We start from the raw sequence: 19934 nt of genomic DNA, 5'->3' as shown, positions 1-19934 counted from the left end.
GAGGAAGTTTGTATAAAACAAAATTTGGCCAACCTTTGTATTCATTATGGGTCCTTAGACCATACCTGAGTTTATGCTAATGAAATTACTCAGGACAGGGGTAGGCCATACCAGAATTACCAAGCATGTGATTAGAGGATGAGGGCTTTGAGTAAGATATTATTAGCCCAATCTCTGAGAAGGAGAAAGGGGCTAGGGATTGAGTTCAGTTACATGGCCAGTGAATCAATCCATGATCCCTATTTAAAGAACCACCAATAAAAACTCTGATGCTGAGGCTCAGGGGGACTTCCCTGGTTAGTAGTCATATATTGGTGTGCCAGGAAAGTGTCCTGAGGACACAGAAGCTTCACATTTGGGACCCTCCGAGACCTTACTCTATATGTCTTTTTAGTTGTCTGGTCCTGATTTGTGTCCTTTTTTTTTTCTTTTTGAGACACAGTCTCACTCTGTCACCAGGCTGGACTGCAGTGGCATGATCTCAGCTCACTGCAACCTTCACCTCACGGGTTCAAGTGATTCTCCTGCCTCAGCCTCCTGAGTAACTGGGTCTACAGGTACGTGCCACCATGCCCAGCTAATTTTTGTATTTTTAGTAGAGATGGGGTTTCACCATGTTGGCCAGGATGGTCTCCATCTCCTGACCTTGTGATCCACCCACCTTGGCCTCCCAAAGTGCTGGGATTACAGGAATGAGCCACTGCGCCCGGCCTTGTGTCCATTATAATAGAACTATAATCATAAGTATAGCACTTTCCTCAGTTCTATGAATCATTCTAGCAAGTTATTTAATAGGAGGGGATGGTGGGAAACGCTGAGTTTGTAGCCAGTTCATCAGAAGTGTAAGTAGCCTGGAAACTCCTGATCTTGTATCTGAAGTGAGGTCAGTCTTGTGGGACACTGTGCCCTTAGCCTGTGAAACGTTACCTAACTCCAAATAGCATGATAATTGCATTGCAGAAGGAAAAACCTCATACCTCCTCAGAACCCAAGAGACAATGAGAAACTGTCTCATGACACCCTCCTGAAAGATAGGAAGGCAAGTGAGAAATGGCCTTGAAGCAATTCCTCCCAAGCCTCCCATGGTCTCACATTCCAGGAGGATCACAAGATATTCTGCCAAAATTTATGTCAGCTACAGTTAAGGTTTGCATGAAAAAAGGTCTGGAAATATGTTTGCCAAAGTAATGGGCTGGGCACGATGGCTCATGCCTGTAATCCCAGCACTTTGAGAGGCCAAGGCAGGAGGACTGCTTGAGTCCAGGAGTTCAAGACAAACCTGGCCAACATAGAGAGACCCTGTCTCTACAATAAATAAAAAATAAATTAGCCAGATGTGGTGGTGAATACCTATATAGTCCTAGCTACTCAGGAAGCTGAGACAGGAGGATCGCTTGAGCCCAGGAATTCGAGACTGCAGTGAGCTATGATCATGTCACTGTGCCCCATCTTGGGCAACAGAGCAAGATCACGTCTCTAAGAACAAACAAACAAACAAACACCCAAAGTGGTGGCAGTTGTCACTGAGTCATGGAATCTGAAGACTTTGGCTTGCTTTTTGCTACCTTTCTTCATTATACTTTATAGAGGCAATTTAGGGTGTGGTTAAGTATAGACTCTGGGGACATCCTGCCTGGGTTTGAATTTCACCTCTGTCATTTAGTAACTTCATGTTCTTGATACTGATCCACTAACCTGCCCTTTCAATCCAAGGGCTCAGCCAGCTCCAGTCTCTCCTAGGAGTGCATTCACCTCTTTTATTAATACCGTCTTCATCTACAAGAACATCATGTGGAACTATCATTTTCCTTCCTGAAATGAAGATATAATATGTCCATGATAATGCCCTAATTTATCATCTTTGTTTTCCCATTAAATTTTAAATAACCCAATGAACAACAACAACAACAAAATTCTAGCTTGCCATGATTGGTTTCTTGGCAAACCAAGACTTCAAGCAAATTGCTTAGCTCTGGATGCCTAAGCTTTCTTATTTGTAAAATGGAGAATAAATAATAGTCCTTACCTCATACAGTTGTGAGGATTAAGTGAATGAAAACAAACAAAACCCTTGGAACAGTGCCTAGTACACAAAAAGCACTCAATAAATGTTAGCTATTTTTAAGACTTTTATATGTTATTTGATTTGTGTAGTGACTACATGTCACTGTAAACAAATCCAATTAAAACATACAAAAATGTCAAGTTTTCTGTTTATATCTCATTAATTTACATTTTTCAATTCACGACTAGACTTATTAGCCACTTTTTTTTTTTTTTTTTTTGAGACAGAGTTTTGCTCTTGTTGCCCAGGCTGGAGCGCGGTGGCACAATCTTGGCTTACTGCAACCTCCGCCTCCCGGGTTCAAGTGATTCTCCTGCCTCACCCTCCTGAGTAGCTGGGATTACAGGCATGCACCACCACACCCAGCTAATTTTTTTGTATTTTTAGTAGAGACGGGGTTTCATCATGTTGGCCAGGCTGGTCTTGAACTCCTGACCTCAGGTGATCCACCCACCTCAGCCTCCCAAAGTTCAGGGATTACAGGCGTGAGCCACTGCACCCAAAAATAGCCACATTTTTGCTTATCATCATAACATTTCATAGTCGCCATGTAGAGAAATGGGATAAGTTTAAGCTAGAGAAAGCATTTGAAAACTGAGATGAATATCTTAGATGAATATATACATATAATTTTACTTAAAATTCTTTCACCACCACCTCCAAAATAAACCAAAGTTAACATTTTGGTCTTATATATATTTAAAGGGAGCACATTAAAATGTTCATTATATTTTATCTCTGGTTAATGAAAGTTTGTATACTCTTTATACATTTATACATAGTGTAAATTCTTTCAAGTGAGCATGTATTACTTTTTGGAATCAGAAAAAAATGTTATTTTTAAAGATAAAATTATTTTTATCAGAGTTCTTTTCGAACTGTGCAAAGAAGAAAGAAACATAAAATACTTGAGATTCCAGTAACATGAGAGATTACTTTTGAAACATTCTGAAATTATATTTTCTATTGGTTTTTAACAAGATTTACAACCTACTCAAAATGCAGTAGAGTGGGCACCACAAAGCAAATTTATTTGAAAGCACCAGAATCAGCACATGAATAGTCATGACATTCAGCAACATGTCCCTGTTGAAAAACAATTTTAGAATCTATAATGTTGGTTGTTGTACTAACAGGGTAAGCTGCATGTAGAATAAAATGAAAAACATCTTAAAAGTAGAGATTAAAGATGATTAGAGATTAAAAAAGAGAAAATATTTTAATGAAACTGCCCTTTGTAATGTTAATACTAATCACACTCAAATACAAACATGAACTTTGAAAATATCAGTAAATTCTTATATAGGGCTATTAAGAACATGAATTTTGGAATCAGATGGATTTTGAGTTTGAGTCCTCTTGGCCCAGCCATGTAGCACAGGATGTGTTATTTCAACACATCATCTCTGAGCCTCAGTCTCCCAGATTCTAAGATATGAATAATTATAGTACCTGAAGGATTTGTTGTAATAATTAAATGAAATATTTACTAAGCAAATGCTTAGTAAATGCACTCTTTACATATGAAAGATAGTTGTCAGTTTTCTGTTTCTTTTACTGATGTGAAAATTAGTTGCATTTTTTCTACTCCTTGTATTACCTTATAATCAGCTACTTAAGAGGAACTATAAAATGGAAAGGGAACATTAGACTATGTAAGAATTAGGGAAACTGGCTCTCTCTTCCACCGCCCAAGATGCCAAAAGGAAAAAAGGGGAAGAAGGTGGCTCCGGCCTGTCATGACGAAGCAGGAGGCCAAGAAAGTGGTGAATCCCCTGTTTGAGAAAAGGCCTAAGAATTTTGGCATTGGACAGGACATCCAGCCCAAAAGGGACCTGACCTGCTTTGTGAAATGGCCCCGCTGTATCACGTTGCAGTGGCAGATAGCCATCCCCTATAAGCGGCTGAAAGTGCCTCCTGCGATTAACCAGTTCATTCAGGCTCTGAACCAACAAACAGCTACTCAGCTGCTTAAGCTGGCCCACAAGTACAGGCCAGAGATAAAGCAAGGAGAAGAAGCTGAGGCTGTTGGCCTGACTGAGAAGAAAGCTGCTGGCAAAGGGGATGTCCCCATTAAGAGACTACCTGGCCTTTGAGCAGGAGTTAAGACTGTCACACCTTGGTGGAGAACAAGAAAGCTCAGCTGCTAGTGATTGCACACAACGTGTGGCACACAACGTCTGGTTGTCTTCCTGCCTGCCCTGTGTTGTAAAATGGGGGTCCCTTACTACATTATGAAGGGGGAAGCAAAACTGGGACATCTAGTCCACAGGAAGACCTGGATCATTGTCACCTTCACACAGGTTAACGTGGAAGAAAAAGGAGCTTTGGCTAAGCTGGTGGAAGCTATCAGGACCAATTACAACATATATGATGAGCTCCGCCATCACTGGGAAGGCAATGTCCTGGGTCCCAAGTCTGTGGCTCACATTGCCAAGCTTGAAAAGGCAAAGGCTAAAGAACTTGCCATCAAACTGGGTTGAATGTACACTGTTGAGTTTTCTGTACATAAAAATAATTAAAGTAATACAAATTTTCCTTAAAAAAAAAAAGAATTAGGGAAACTGACTTCAAATTTCTGAAATGTATTCTTTTAAAGCAGCCAAAACCTGTGTGTTTTTTACACAGGCATACCATACCAACTCTGTGATCTTATGCAGTGTAAAAGGAAAGCAAAGCAGAGACCCTAGCATACAAATAGAAAATATTTTATACTTCATGTTCCATAATCTCTGAATCCTTCTGAACTAAGCTACATTTTGGTCTTTTTCATCTATAAACGGGAGTGCAGATTATCACTGACATGGATTTATCACATAGGTACGGGGATAAACTCGTGGCCTTTTAAGAATGCCTTTTCTGGCCGGGCGCGGAGGCTCACGCCTGTAATCCCAGCACTTTGGGAGGCCGAGGCGGGCGGATCACGAGGTCAGGAGATCGAGACCATCCTGGCTAACACGGTGAAACCCCGTCTCTACTAAAAATACAAAAAATTAGCCGGGCGTGGTAGCGGGCGCCTGTAGTCCCAGCTACTCGGGAGGCTGAGGCAGGAGAATGGCGTGAACCCGGGAGGCGGAGCTTGCAGCGAGCCGAGATCGCGCCACTGTACTCCAGCCTGGGCGACAGAGCGAGACTCCGTCTCAAAAAAAAAAAAAAAAAAAAAAAGAATGCCTTTTCTTGGCGGGGTCCGTGGCTCACGCCTGTAATCCCAGCACTTTGGGAGGCTGAGACGGGCGGATCACGAGGTCAGGAGATTGAGACCATCCTGGCTAACACCGTGAAAACCCATCTCACCTAAAAATAAAAAAAAATTAGCCAGGTATGGTGGCAAGTGCCTGTAGTCCCAGCTACTCGGGAGGCTGAGGCAGGAAAATGGCGAGAACACGGGAGGCGGAGCTTGCAGTGAGCCGAGATCGTGACACTGCACTCCAACTTGGGCGACAGAGCGAGACTCCGTCTCAAAAAAAAAAAAAAAAAAAAAAAAGTGGCCATTTTTCCTGTATCTTTGGGTCTTCATTCTGAAGGATTCCATGGCATGTATTAAAAAAAAAAAAAAAAAAGAGAATGCCTTTTCTTGCACAAAGGCTCACGTCACCCTTCAAAGACCTTAGGAAATCTCAATCAAAGTTGGCCTTTAAAGCTTGCCCATGAGTTAACTGAGCTCGTACATTAGGGCACCTAACTACAATTTTCAGCTAAACCTCCAGAAGGCATTTACCCTTAAGGGAAAAGCCTGTCTTCATAGTTCTTCTGCCCACCCCACTCCTAAAGAAGACTTCTCTGGAATGACAGGACATTCCACATTTTAGAACCAGAGAGAAAGCCCACCTCTATCCATTGCACAAAACCTACTTTAGAATGAACACTGAGGCTTCAGCTACATGGAGCTTTCCTTTTGGCCATGGCACTGCCTTAACTGACAGCATCTCCCTGTGATCCCTTTATTTAAAAAGGGAATCAACACTCCTGGACATTTAGTGTAAAAGAATGGAAGCTGCTACCTTTCTGCCTACTTGCCCGAACTTCAGAGTTTTCCTATTTTCCTGTCATTTCCCCCATTGCTATTGTAGGCATTCACTACTTAGGAGTCAGCATCATCTATGACCCTGGTATTCTGTCCTCCAGATTGCTTACACAAATTTTAAATATACTTGTCCCAGCAGAGGGATCTTTGAAACCCTGCTCTTAGGCTTCTCCAAATTAGGATGTGTTTATTGATTCATATACTCTTTCTTCATTTTGAACCAGCTCCCATCCCCATATATATATAAATTTTTTTTTGAGACAAGGTCTGGCTCTATTGCCCAGGCTGGAGTGCAGTGGCACAATCTCGGCTCACTGCAACCTCTGCCTCCCAGGCTTAAGCCATCCTCCCACCTCAGCATCCCCAGTAGCTGAGACTACAGGCACACACCACCATGCCCGGCCAATTTTTGTATTTTTTGTACAGATAGGTTTTCGCCATGTTAGCCAGGCTCGTCTTGAACTTGTGGGGCTCAAGCGTTCCACCTGCCTTGGCCTCTCAAAGTGCTGGGATTACAGGTGTGAGCCACTGCACTTTTCTCATATATTTTATTAAAGTGCTGCCAATTCAAGGATAACCCAATCTTTAAAAATTCTTATTTAAGGGAGGCTGAGGCAGGAGAATCGCTTGAACCCAGGAGGTGGAGGTTGCAGTGAGCCAAGCCTGCGCCATTGCACTCCAGCCTGGGTGACAGGTGAGACTCCTTCTCAAAAAAAAAAAAAAAATTCTTATTTAAGAATAGGAAATGTCTCTGCATATAATGATTTTTGAGAAGTCTTATGTCTGTAAATTGTATTTGCTGGTTTCCCCTTTGCCACAATAGTCATTATTTCCCTAAAGAGCTCACAATATTTCTATATGAACTTCCCTTATAAGCTATGGTGCCTTTTCCCCAGTAGATTGTTTTTACATTTTTCCGTGATCCTACCATTTAATTACAGATTTGACGAGTTTGTCCAGTATAGTGTGATATTCACTGTGTATGTTTCCACAGCTATGCTTGCAACTCATCTCTTAGATAGAATTCAGATAGGCAATTCATCAGTCCCCTGGAAAGTTTGCCATAACAGGATACACAACTTTGCTAGCAATTGCACAACTTTACCATTGATATTGTTTAACATCCTAGGTAGATCAAATTCTGTTGATTTATCTCTTTCTGGTGTGTTAACTAGATCCTAGGCATTTCCCACTATTTATTCATAAGAAAAATACCACCTTATATTTGTATAGTGCTTTATGCTTTTCAGCTATTTTCAGCTTTTCACTGGGTCTAATAATATCAATATCTGTGAACCAAAAGGTAATTATTTTTCCTATAAACCTAAAACTGCTCTAAAAAGTGAAATCTAGCTGGGCACAGTGACTCACGCCTGTAACCCCAACACTTTGGGAGGCTGAGGTGGGTGGATCATCTGAGGTCAGGAGTTTGAGACCAGCCTGGCCAACATGGTGAAACTCTGTCTCTACTGAAAATAAAAAATTAGCCGGGCATGGTGGCAGCCGCCTATAATCCCAGCTACTTGGGAGGCTGAGGCAGGAGAATTGCTTGAACCCAGGAGGTGGAGGTTGCAGTGAGCTGAGATCATGAGATCGCACCACTGCACTCCAGTCTGGATGACAGAGCAAGACTTCATCTCAAAAAAAAAAAAGAATATTATATGCCAAGCATTATGCTGATGTATATTTCCTCACTCAACCCATAACAACCCTAATGAGGTAGGTATTGTGTATTCATGCCATCTTTATAGGGAAGGAAAAGAAAGCTGAGCAGGAATTTGTCATTTGCCTAAAATCCACCTGGATTTGAACCTAAGTCTGCCTAATTCCAAACTTTTGCCATTAACCTCTATGCCCTTTTGCCATTTAATTAGAACTAAATCAAGCATTTCTAGAACTATGGGTAGCAGGATTAGGATGCAGACTATCTGCATTCTTGTCTGGCTCTGCCACAACCAACTATTTGATCAAGGGCAGGTGAATTAACTGGTAAGAACCTGTTTCTTTATCTGTTAAATGAGATGATAGATTACAAGACTTTAGTGTTTTCTATTCTTTGATTCAATTTATGTAAATATTCACTAACCACCATGTGGTTATGAACAGGCACAAAACCAAAGTAAAAGACGTTAAATTTAAATTTAAAATAAATTTTAACAGAAGGTACATGTTTGTTTTATTGCTTTGCTTTACAGCCAAAAGCAAACCAAAACACCAGAGATGCTCATTTAAGCAGTAGGGCCCTAACTTTTGAGTGTGACGGCAGTTATGTCTATAAATGAATTTTATTCATTGCTGTGAGGGATAGATATATATGTTCACTTCCTGCAAAAATTCAAACTAAATGTTAACAGTATTTAATCTATTTATTCAGAGTGTATTCAGAGAGATTTAATGAAGAAATTAACACTGTGTCAGATGGGATGGGGCAGATCAATGTCCTATAATTGTGTGGCCTAAATTTGGCTAAGTTAGATTTAGTTTTTCCTAGATAATTTTAGGGTTTCCAGGCTTTCCTTATTCTGTACATAATAATCCAGCCTTTTCTTGTCCCGTTTATAATGGAAATCTTCTATGCTGGTTATTTTGCCAATCCTGCCCAGTCCTTCCCTTTCCTCTCCACCTGCATCTCTTCTTCCCCCTGCTCTGCCCTGGACTGTGCCTCAGAAGCCTGAAATGTGCTAACTGCATCTCCATAAGTCTTTTTGAATTGAAACACACAGGAGATCTGAGAGTATAAAGTTGGTATGTCTTCCCTGCCCCCACTTTGGCACACCATCTCTTACAGCAGCTTCATCACTCCTGCATCACTCCCCAGCCACACTGGCCTTCTTCCCCGGCTCCGGCTTCTACTGGGCCCTGCTAACTACTCTATATTCTTTGTTTCTACAGGCCCAGGGGGGAAACAGTTTTCCCTCTGAAGCTGGTCCCTGAGTATCTCACCGTATTTTGTCTCTTCTTAACCTTGCTTATATATTTTTGAGTAGTCTTTTCACTAAAGTCTCTTCATTTGAACCATCTAGGATGAATTTTGTTTCTTCCCCAGGACCCCAACTGATTCACTATCACTTACCTAAAACTCATTGAATTGGAATTTAAGCACCTCATCCCAAAGATGACATTGACTTCAATCAATGAGTACATATTGAGCATCTTGATGTGCTTAAGGGTATACCAAGAGCTATGACAGGTACAAAAGTCATTCGAGGCTAGCCCAAGTGCAGTGGTGTCTACAACAAATTGATCACAACCAGTGGCAGATTTCTTTGTTCCTTCTCTACTTCCATTGCTTCACTTGACTAGCCTTAAGAAAAAAAGTCATTTGTGTGATGTTCTTGCCCTTGAGAAGTTTATAATCTAGTTAGGAAGTCCACAATCAACACATTAAACTATTAACATGTAACACAGGACTTTAAATCTTAAATTAGGTAGTTCATAGGACTAGCCAGGTGAAAGGAGATAAAATTATCATAGGAAATGCTCACTTTCCATGCCCAGCTAATTTTCTGTATTTTTAGTAGAGACAGGGTTTTACCATGACGGCCAAGCTGGTTTTGAACTCCTAACCTCAAGTGATCCTCCTGCCTCAGCCTCCCAAAGTGCTAGGATTACAGTCATGAGCCACCACGCCCAGCCGTGTATTTTTTTTTTTTTTAAAGGAAAGAAGAACAGAAGTCAAAGGAAACAGAAGAACAAGTCAGAGGAGCCAATTTGGGAGATTTTAAGCTTTTCTTTTCTTTTGTTTTCTTTTTGAGACAAGGTCTCACTCTTTTGCCCAGGCTGGAGTGCCTGCATTTTAAAATTATCTGAATTGGAATTTTTTAATTTATCAGACTTATGAAATATATTATTGTGAACTAGAAAGTATTAGTGAAAGTTGGGCATGGCAGTTCACGCCTACAATCCCAGCCCTTTGGGAAGCCATGGCAGGAGGATAGCTTGAGGCCAGGAGTTTGAGACCAGCCTGGGCAACATAGCAAGACTCCTGTCTCTACAAAAAAAAAAAAAGTATGAGAGAAATTTCAACCAATTGTGGAATATTTATGCTCGAAATACCCTGAGTCACTGAAATGTGTCCAAAGGTACGTGCTGTATCAATATCACGAGGGCCAATAGGTCATTCTTGTGTACAGAAGGAGAATTTGTTTGTCAAACAAGAAGAGCAGGGCATTTGCCATTGATCAATCTGGAACTATCTACCATTCCCATACACTACTTGAGTAAGAAACTGATCAACTGATGACTCTTATTTTCAATGGGAGTATTTTGATAGGCCCAGAGATATGTACTAAAAGCCAAGCTTGTTAGTCAGTGTATCTCCCCATTTTGGGTCAGAGAGAAGGCCCTAGGGTTGTGAGAATGGGCAAGGCATATGCTACACTCTGGTGTCTAATATGATTATTGCAACCCAATAAACATGTTACTGTTTTAAAAGCTTGGTTTCAAGAGTACAAATTTGATATAAGTTGGGAATGGAAAGACATCAGAATGTGCAGAAAGGTGTTGAGTTATCTCTGCCTGTGTACCGACAACGGTGGGGCTCTCTGTCATAGGAAGGAAGGCTTTATGTGGTGTGACTCGGGGGTTTGCTCTCAAAACTTGATTAGAATTCAGATAGGTCAGACAGAAGGATTTGAAGGACAGCAACAATATAAGGAAAGGCAGAGAGGTGAGAATGAGCTAGGTATTACACACAGGACAGTCAAGAGACCATACAGTGAAGACTTGACAGGCAAGAACAACTTGAGCAATACAAAGTAATGTTGGACAGATGGGATAAGGGCAGATCAACTTCCCATAATTCTACTGATGGAAAAAAACAGAGCATCAGAATATCAAAGTACTAGCAATGTGATTTCTCTGTAAGTAATATAACTCATTTTAAAATATTAATGTAGCCACTCTGTAGGATGATGGTTACTTAGAAATTGCTATCATATTCAAGCAGAGCTTGAAGAGGATTGGATCTCTGCTATGGTTTTAAAATGTGTCGTCTCCAAAACTCATGTTGAAACTTAATCCCCAGTGTGGCAGTGTTGAGAGGCCTTTAAGAGGTGATTGTGTCCTGAGGGCTCTGCTCTCATGAATGGATTAATGGGTTATCCAGGGTGTGGGACAGGTGGCTTTATAAGAAGAGGAAAAGAGACCTGAGTTAGCACACTCAAACTCCTCACCATGTGATGCTCTGTGCCTCCTTGGGACTCTGCAGAGAGTCCCTACCAATAAGAAGGCTCTCACCAGATGTGGCCCCTCAACTTTGGACTGCTTAGCCTCCGTAACTGTAAGAAACAAATTCTTTTTCTTTATAAATTACTCAGTTTCAGATATTCTCTTATAAACAACAGAAAATGGACTTATACAGTCTCATAAGATTTCAGATCTGGGAACTGATTTTGAGTTCCTGTACATGTTACAGTAGATGGAGGAAGAGAGGAAATTCAGAAGTGCATTCTCAGCTAAACTGAGGGTATAGATAGATTTACTAATGAGACAAAGTAAATTTGTAGCTATGGAAACAATAGTGTCATTCAAGATTGCTTCCTTTCTCAAAGTGGGAGGCAACAGAACAATGATTTTCTCTTCCTGTATAGGAGCTGCTTCCTACCAGGAGTGTGGGAAATGAGAGAAGCATCACCATTTATTATGTGCCCAATCATTATAGGCACTGTTTAAAGGAAGGATCACAGGGATACAGAAATAATAATGGGTGAGGATAGGAATTTCCAAGGTCTTAGCAGGAACTGTCCTGTTGGTGCTACATTTCTGTGGACTTTCCCCCCTCAACCTTTACCCTCTGTTCTTCCGATTCTAAACAAGAAAAAGTGATACTGAAACTCACCAACCTTTAACAACTACTGCATAAATGTCTTTTAAATACTTGGTTTTGGAGTAGCAATTACTGGAGCACTTATCTGAAAAATGCCTGCTGAGCCTAATCTCTAGATATCAGAGAATTAAATAAAATGCTTGAAAACTGAATAGTAATTTAGCAACATCAGTTATTGAAGTGATGTAGAAGTGTTTTTTTCACATTAAGGTACCGATATGATACCACAATCCCATCATGACAGTGGACTTGACCCTTTGAGTTAGCAGAACAAAGGACTTTATGTAACTATTTTAGGCAGTAAAAATTTCCAACTCAGCACCATTTTTTTCCTATAAACCTGTCCTGCATACATCACATTGATGTGAGAGTCAGATGAGATAATTATCTGAAGGTGCTTTGTAAACTGAAGAGCTATATAATGGTCAAGGAATCATTATTCCTATCATTCAGTGAGTCATAAAAGAACATGTTGGAAGGTCATTTGTAGGACAATATTCTTAAATTCTAGAAAAATGCAGTTATCTTTGAGAACTAAAGATATTGAACAAAATTTTTGGAATATTTATTACACGTTTGGTAGGCTGGTAAGATGAACTGCTAACAAGAATTACATACATTAAACAGTATGAGTTCATTACTTTCCTTTTTAAAGCTTTAAAATACTGTGTTCCACATATATACAGGTATATTTAAAAGGATATTCACGGCAGCATTGGTATGACAAAACAACACAAAGAAACAAATAAAACCAATCTGGAAACAACTCAAATGTCCATCATTATGGATTTAAGTTATTATATATATATATATGTATGTATATATATACATGAATACTATGTGACTAATGAAAAGAGTGAAGTAGAATTTATAAGTACTTACATGGAAAGAGAGCCAAGAGATACAAGATGATAAACACGATGTGCAAAACAATATGTAATGTATGATGAGTATGTTTCTAAGAGCTATATAATGGTCAAGAAATTTAAAAAGTCTATTTAGGGATATGTGCTAATAATCAGGAAAACATTATTGACGAATATCTGCTATTTCTCTATTAACAACGGCTCTCCACATCACAAAAGTTTAACTTTCTACAATATTTCTGTAATGTTTTAACTTTTTATAATGAGCTTATGTTACTTTCATGAGCATAAAAAGTCAAGATTACAAACGATGAAAGACCCATGCTTCAAACAAAACCTAAACACATTGAAGAGCAAATATGATTGACTTGCAAAACTCTGGAAAGAAATATTGAAGATTTGAATTGTTAAGGCCAAATAAAGTTTAGTTCGACTTGCTGAGGTTGATGTGGAATTGTAAGATTTGAAAAAATGCCTCCAAATATTGATCCTATTGCTCTGAAGCACCAGGCAATAAGTTCAAAATACTGTTCAGAGTCTCCATGGGGCTGAAACAACTCTTCCTGCTAACATAAGCTGAAACAAAGATGAGTTTTATACCTTTGTAAGATGTTTAGCTTTTGTTCATGACCAACAAGTCAAAGGTCCACATGTTTGTTGATGTACTCTAAGCCCCAGAGAGAAATCAACTAAAATGGCTAGAATGTAGGTTGAACAAGGTCAACTTGGACTTGCACGAAAGGTAGTACTGGTAATGACCAAGGCTAGCTTTGTTATTTCCTGTCAGAAGCAAAGCATGAAGAGTGTGGATTGTCTGCAAAGGGAGATATTAAAAGATTCAGCCATTTCAAAGACAAATGATTGCCTTCCCTTGTTTTCCTGTGTTCGTCCATTTACATACCTGATAAAAATGCCTGATTGATGACTGAATATATAGAGAGAGAGAGAGAGAGGGAGAAAGAGAGAGGAACTATGAGTTTATTAAAATTGTAATGCTATAGACTGTCTAGCAACATGCAAAAGGAATCTGATGCAGAAACATAAAATAATGAAATTTCATTTTGTTAGGATGGTGAGATTACGGGTGACTTTAAAAATTCCCTATTATTGGCTGGGTGCAGTGGCTCAAGCCTGAAATCCCAGCACTTTGGGAGGCCAAGGCAGGTGGATCACTTGAGTTCAGGAGTTTGAGAACAGCCTGGCCAACATGGTGAAACCCCGTCTCTACTAAAAATACAAAATTTATCACGCCTGTAATCCCAGCACTTTGGGAGGCCAAGGCGGGTGGATCACGAGGTCAGGAGATCGAGACCATCCTGGCTAACATGGTGAAACCCCGTCTCTACTAAAAATTAAAAAAAATTAAAAAAAAAAATTAGCTGGGCATGGTGGCGGGCGCCTATAGTCCCAGCTATTTGGAAGGCTGAGGCAGGAGAATGGCATGAACCCGGGAGGCAGAGCTTGCAGTGAGCCGAGTTTGCGCCACTGCACTCCAGCCTGGGCTACAGAGTGAGACTCCATCTCAAAAAAAAAAAAAAATACAAAATTTAGCCAGGCATGGTGGTGTGCGCCTGTAATCCCAGCTACTCGGGAGGCTGAGGAAGGAGAATTGCTTGAACCTGGGAGGCGGAGGCTGCAGTGAGCCGATATAGCACCACTGCACTCCAGCCTGGGCAACACAGTGAGACTCCATCTCAAAAAATAAAATAAGACCATCTCAAAAAATAAAATAAGACCGGGCGCAGTGGCTCATGCCTATTATCCCAGCACTTTGGGAGGCTGAGGCGGGTGGATCACCTGAGATTGGGAGTTCAAGACCAGCCTGACCAAAATGGAGAAAGCCCATCTCTACTAAAAATACATAATTAGCCAGGTGTGGTGGCACATGCCTGTAATCCCAGCTACTTGAGAGGCTGAGGCAGGAGAATCGCTTGAACCCGGGAGGTGGAGGTTGCGGTGAGCCAAGATCACACCATTGCACTCCAGCTTGGACAACAAGCGTGAAACTTGGTCTAAAAATAAATAATAAATAATAAAAATAAAAATAAATAAAATAAAATTTCCCAATATTATTGTTTTAAAATAGAGCAAACCACACATTTAAAAACAACACAAACTTTTTTTAGACAAGATGACTCCATGAAAATAATAGCTTCTTTTTACATCTCAAAGATTGTACATGAAGAAAAAAATTCTCCAATACTTAATTTGCAAAACCAGTTTGCTTCTAGATTAATTCTTAGAAATCTTTACAATTAGTTGTAAACGTAGCATAAGAAAAAAAATTGTAGGCTAGGTGTGGTGGCTCACACCTGTAATCCTAGCACTTTGGGAGGCCGAAGCTAGTGGATCACTTGAGCTCAGAAGTTCGAGACCAGCCTGGGCAACATGGTGAAACCCTGTCTCTACTAAATATACAAAAAATTAGCCAGGTGTGGTGGCACATGCATGTAGCCCCAGGTACTTGATAGGCTGAGGCTGGAGAATTACTTGAAACCGGGTGGTAGACGTTGTAGTAAGCTGAGATTGTGCCACTGTACTCCAGGCTGGGTGATAGAGCAAGACCCTGTTTCAAAAAAAAAAAAAAAAGAAAGAAAGAAATAAAGAAAAAAAGGAAAAAAACATTGTTCTTTCGACATCCTTTGACTAATTGCTTCTGTTTGTTCAACAGACTCTGCAATATCCCATTATAGGCAAACATTCAAAATATAACGAGCCTTTGAGAATTCGGACGTTAGATTCCGTAAGTCCACTACATCCCTAGTGGCGTTATCTTACAGGAATATAGAGTAAATATTGATGGATTAAATAATATCCCCTTCTGGAAAAATAAAGATTAAAATAAAAAAGAAAGCTCGGCCGGGCGCAGTGGCTCACGCCTGTAATCCCAGCACTTTGGGAGGCCGAGGCGGGCGGATCACGAGGTCAGGAGATCGAGACCATCCTGGCTAACACGGTGAAACCCCGTCTCTACTAAAAATACAAAAAATTAGCCGGGTGTGGTAGCGGGCGCCTGTAGTCCCAGCTACTCGGGAGGCTGAGGCAGGAGAATGGCGTGAACCCGGGAGGCGGAGCTTGCAGTGAGCCGAGATCGCGCCACTGCACTCCAGCCTGGGCGACAGAGCGAGACTCCGTCTCAAAAAAAAAAAAAAAAAAAAAAAAAAAAAAAAAAAAAAGAAAGCTCATATCCTCTATTAAATATTTACTACAAGTTCCTAAAAGCCCCCTAGGGAATCTGAGTTCCAAGATTCATAATGCTTATATTAAAAACATTGTGAACACCAATATGTTTATAATTTAAATGTATGAAACTGTATTCTCTTAGAATGGCAAAATAAATTATAAATATTGATCCAAAAAATTTTAATTGAAAAGAGCTCTTATATTAAACTCAGGAAGCCAGTTAGAAGTAGCATAAGCTTAAGTTTTGTTTTAATTCAGGCCATGTAAATATGCTTAGTAGCAGAAATTACATAAATTTGGGATTTAAAAAAATTCATTGTTAATATCAGCTGCTAGGTGAATTACAGCATGTTAGAACCATATTGGTTTTCAACTAATTTTAATCAAAGATTATGCAATGTATTACTTTACTTTTATTCTTATAAAAAGCAGTGCTTAAGTGGTGAAATTTAAGCTGTTACATAAATGTATTTGTTTCTATGTGTATAATTGAGCTGCAGCGCTGTGCTGCTTGTTCCACTAAAATCTGATGTGTATTTGCTCATTAATTTTTATTTTTATTTTTTGAGACGGAGTATTCCTCTGTTGCCCAGGCTGGAATGCAGTGGTGAGATCATGGCTCAATACAACCTCTTCTTTCTGGGCTCAAGGAATCCTCCTGCCTCAGCCTCCTGAGTAGCTGGGACTACAGGTGCATGCCACCATACCTGGCTACTTTTTGTGTTTTTTGTAGAGAAGGGGTTTCGCTATGTTGCCCAGGCTGGTCTCGAGCTTCTGGGCTCAAGAGATATGCCTGCATCAGCCTCCCAAAGTGCTGGGATTGTAGGCATGAGCCACTGCGTCTGCTCCACATAACTCTTTAAAACTTAGACTCAATAAGATTTAAGAATAAATGGTAAATAAATGTAATTTTAGAATAAATGGTAGAATTTTTTTGTTTGTTTTGTTTTTTGAGACACAGTCTCGCTCCGTCACCCAGGCTGGAGCGCAGCGGCGCAGTCTTGGCTCACTGCAACCTCCGCCTCCCAGGTTCAAGTGATTCTCGTGCCTCAGCCTCTTGAGTAGCTGGGATTACAGGCGCGCACCACTACGCCTGGGTAATTTTTGTATTTTAGTGGAGACGGGGTTTCACGATATTGGTCAGGCTGGTCTCCAACTCCTGACCTCGTGATCTGCCCGCCTCAGCCGCCCAAAGTGCTGGGATTACAGGCGTGAGCCACTGCGCCCAGCTAAATGGTAGAGTTATTAATGTTAGAAGAATGGATTGTAAATATTTCATGTTGTAAAGGCTACAGTTCTTTAGTATGAATACAGCTAAGTTATTCCATAGTTTTGCACGCACAGTATTTCAAATAAGAAAAATTTTATGAGTAGCCATCAGTGATCATATACTTCCAGAAATTTCTCTCATGTTAAATCTGCCTGATCAGCTGAATAAAAACACTTCAAATAAAAGAAATCCATTTAGTAACCCCATCACTTTGGGAGGCTGAGGCAGTCAGATCACCTGCGGTCAGGAGTTTGAGACCAGCCTGGCCAACATGGTGAAACCCCGTCTCTACCAAATACACAAAATTAGCCGGGCATGGTGGTGGGCACCTGTAATCTCAGCTACTCTGGAGGCTGAGGCAGGAGAATTGCTTGAACCCGGGAAGTGGAGGTTGCAGTGAGCCGAGATCACGCCACTGACACTCCAGCCTGGGCAACAGAGTGAGATGCCATCTCAAAAAAAAAAAAAAAAAAGAAAAAAAAAAAAGAAATCCATTTAAATATAAGGATTTTTCCTCAAATACAGTTCAATTAAAATTTGTTGACTTTATTACACAAATGCACACATGAATAAAACATAGATCCTATCTTCAGGCTTTCCTGTCAAGCATAGGTCATAAATGAGATACACAAATAATTACAATGCAGTGTGATTAGTATAATTATAGATATGTATATAAGCTGTAGCAGTAGCAGAAGTAATTAACTCTACAACTGAAGGCCTCACATGAGAGGTGATGTGTATACACTGGTTTTGAGGGATGACTGTGAATTTCATATGAAGACGAGAGGAAGCAGGAGTGCACCTTCTCATCTTTCTCATTCTTTTTTTTTTTTTTTTTTTTGAGACAGGGTTTTGGTCTGTCGCCCAGGCTGGAGTGCAGTGGCGTGATCTCGGTTCAGTGCAACCTCCACCTCCTGGGTTCAAGCAATTCTCCAGCCTCAGCCTACCAAGTAGCTGGGACCACAGCCACGTGCCACCACACCCGGCTAATTTTGTATTTTCTGTAGAGATGAAGTTTTGCCACGTTGCCCAGGCTGGTCTCAAACTCTTGAGCTCAAAGCAATCCATTAGTCTTGGCCTCCCAAAGTGCTAGGATTATACACATGAGTTACTGTGCCCAGCCTGTTTCTCATTCTTTATTCACAAAATAAAATGTATTGTAATCCTATAATCATTTTAACAAAGAACTAACAACTTAAAAGTCCTGAAAAAGTACAAATTGACTTAGTATCAAAGTCAAGTACTATACATAATTTTATTAAATAAAATAGTCATTAAATTCTACATACTTGCAGTCCCATCAAAAACATTGGCCAAAAATTAAAAAGGCACTTCTTAACTTGTAGATGGTGGCACAGGGAAATAAAGGCACAGACTGGAGCCAGACTGCCTAGGCTCGATCTCAGGCTCTGCTTCTTACTTGCTGTGTAGTCTTGGACAAGTTATTTAACATCATTGTCCTTCAGTTTCCTTATCTGTTAAATGAGAATGATGATAATAGCAGTATGGGCTTCATAGGGTTGTTAAGATTAAATGAGTTAATAAAAGTAAAATAGTCAGAATAGTGGTGGCCAGTAAGTGCTACATAAGTGTTGGATGTAGTTATTATTGTGTATTTCTTTTAAATACTCTAAATTACAGGAAAAAGGGTAGTCTCCTAGTTCAATTATAGCTGACAGTTGGTTCAAAATAAATCTGCTGTTCTATCTAAGGAACTGAGTTTTCCTTGAGAAGTGTCCCAGGAAGAAATCCCCAGGGCTGTCTCCTTGGTCTTTGGCCAGTGATTGCAAATATGCTGAGTTGAATCCATCTTGCAGGAAGCGTGGTAGATGAGTCGGCTGGGAGGGAACCCACCTCTGCTGGCTGCACAAATGCACAAGTTTTGTTTTATAAAATCATTCGGTACTGGAGGGCAAATTCTCCTACACAAGATGTAAACTTGAAGTCACTTAAACTGTTGTGTCATTTTTTCCCAGAAAGATGAAAGGTAACAAAACCATTCTGAAGTCAGTTAGCAATGCACACGCTTATAGACATGAAATACTGCCATAAAGAAACAAAATTCCGTTTTAGAATTCTGAAGAACGTACCTATCAGGTAACAAAAGCAAGATGTCTGGCAGAATTCCCTGGGAGACTCCTTACCTTCGTGTCCAGCTGCCCAGTCACTATCTGGAGGCATTTATAACAGAGGAGTCAGTGGCACAGTCAGATTCCCTTGGAATGCTCTAGAGTTGCACTAATTTACATGTACACAATTTAATTTATACCACCATTTCCATAAACATGGTGGACCGGTTCTGATTCACCTATAGCCAGCTGTGGATATAGCACACTGGCAGTTTTTCTCCTGCCTCTTGAATCCTATTTTCAGAATGAGACTAATAGCTAAGGTTAATTTAGAACTTACTATGTGATACCCACTGTGCTAAGAACTTTTCATATATTGCCTCATTTAATCATTTAATCTTCTATCCTGTGAGGTAAGTACTATTATTATGCACATGTTACAGAGGAGGAAACTGAGGCACGAACTTGTGCCAAGGCCATATAATTTTTACAGGAGGATCTAGGGTTCATATTCAAGTCTGTCTAACTCCAAAGCCCATACTTTTGCCTTATACTGCAATCTTCTCCAGTCCCTGAAGGAAAGCAATGTTTCTGTTAAGAGGAAGGGGAAAGGTGTAAATGGGTTTT

The 19934-nt window shown here is 40.3% G+C and overlaps 1 pseudogene; it reads left to right on the top strand.

Moving 5' to 3' along the window:
* The first annotated feature begins 3761 nt into the window (after positions 1-3761).
* On the top strand, positions 3762-6315 carry LOC100980328 (large ribosomal subunit protein eL8-like; annotated as a pseudogene).
* The last annotated feature ends 13619 nt before the right edge of the window (positions 6316-19934 follow it).

This window comes from Pan paniscus, chromosome 4 (genome assembly GCF_029289425.2).
Source record: "Pan paniscus chromosome 4, NHGRI_mPanPan1-v2.0_pri, whole genome shotgun sequence".
NCBI classification, from domain to species: domain Eukaryota; kingdom Metazoa; phylum Chordata; class Mammalia; order Primates; family Hominidae; genus Pan; species Pan paniscus.
Note: the sequence above shows the minus strand (reverse complement) of the source record. Positions and strands in the feature narration are given on the sequence as shown.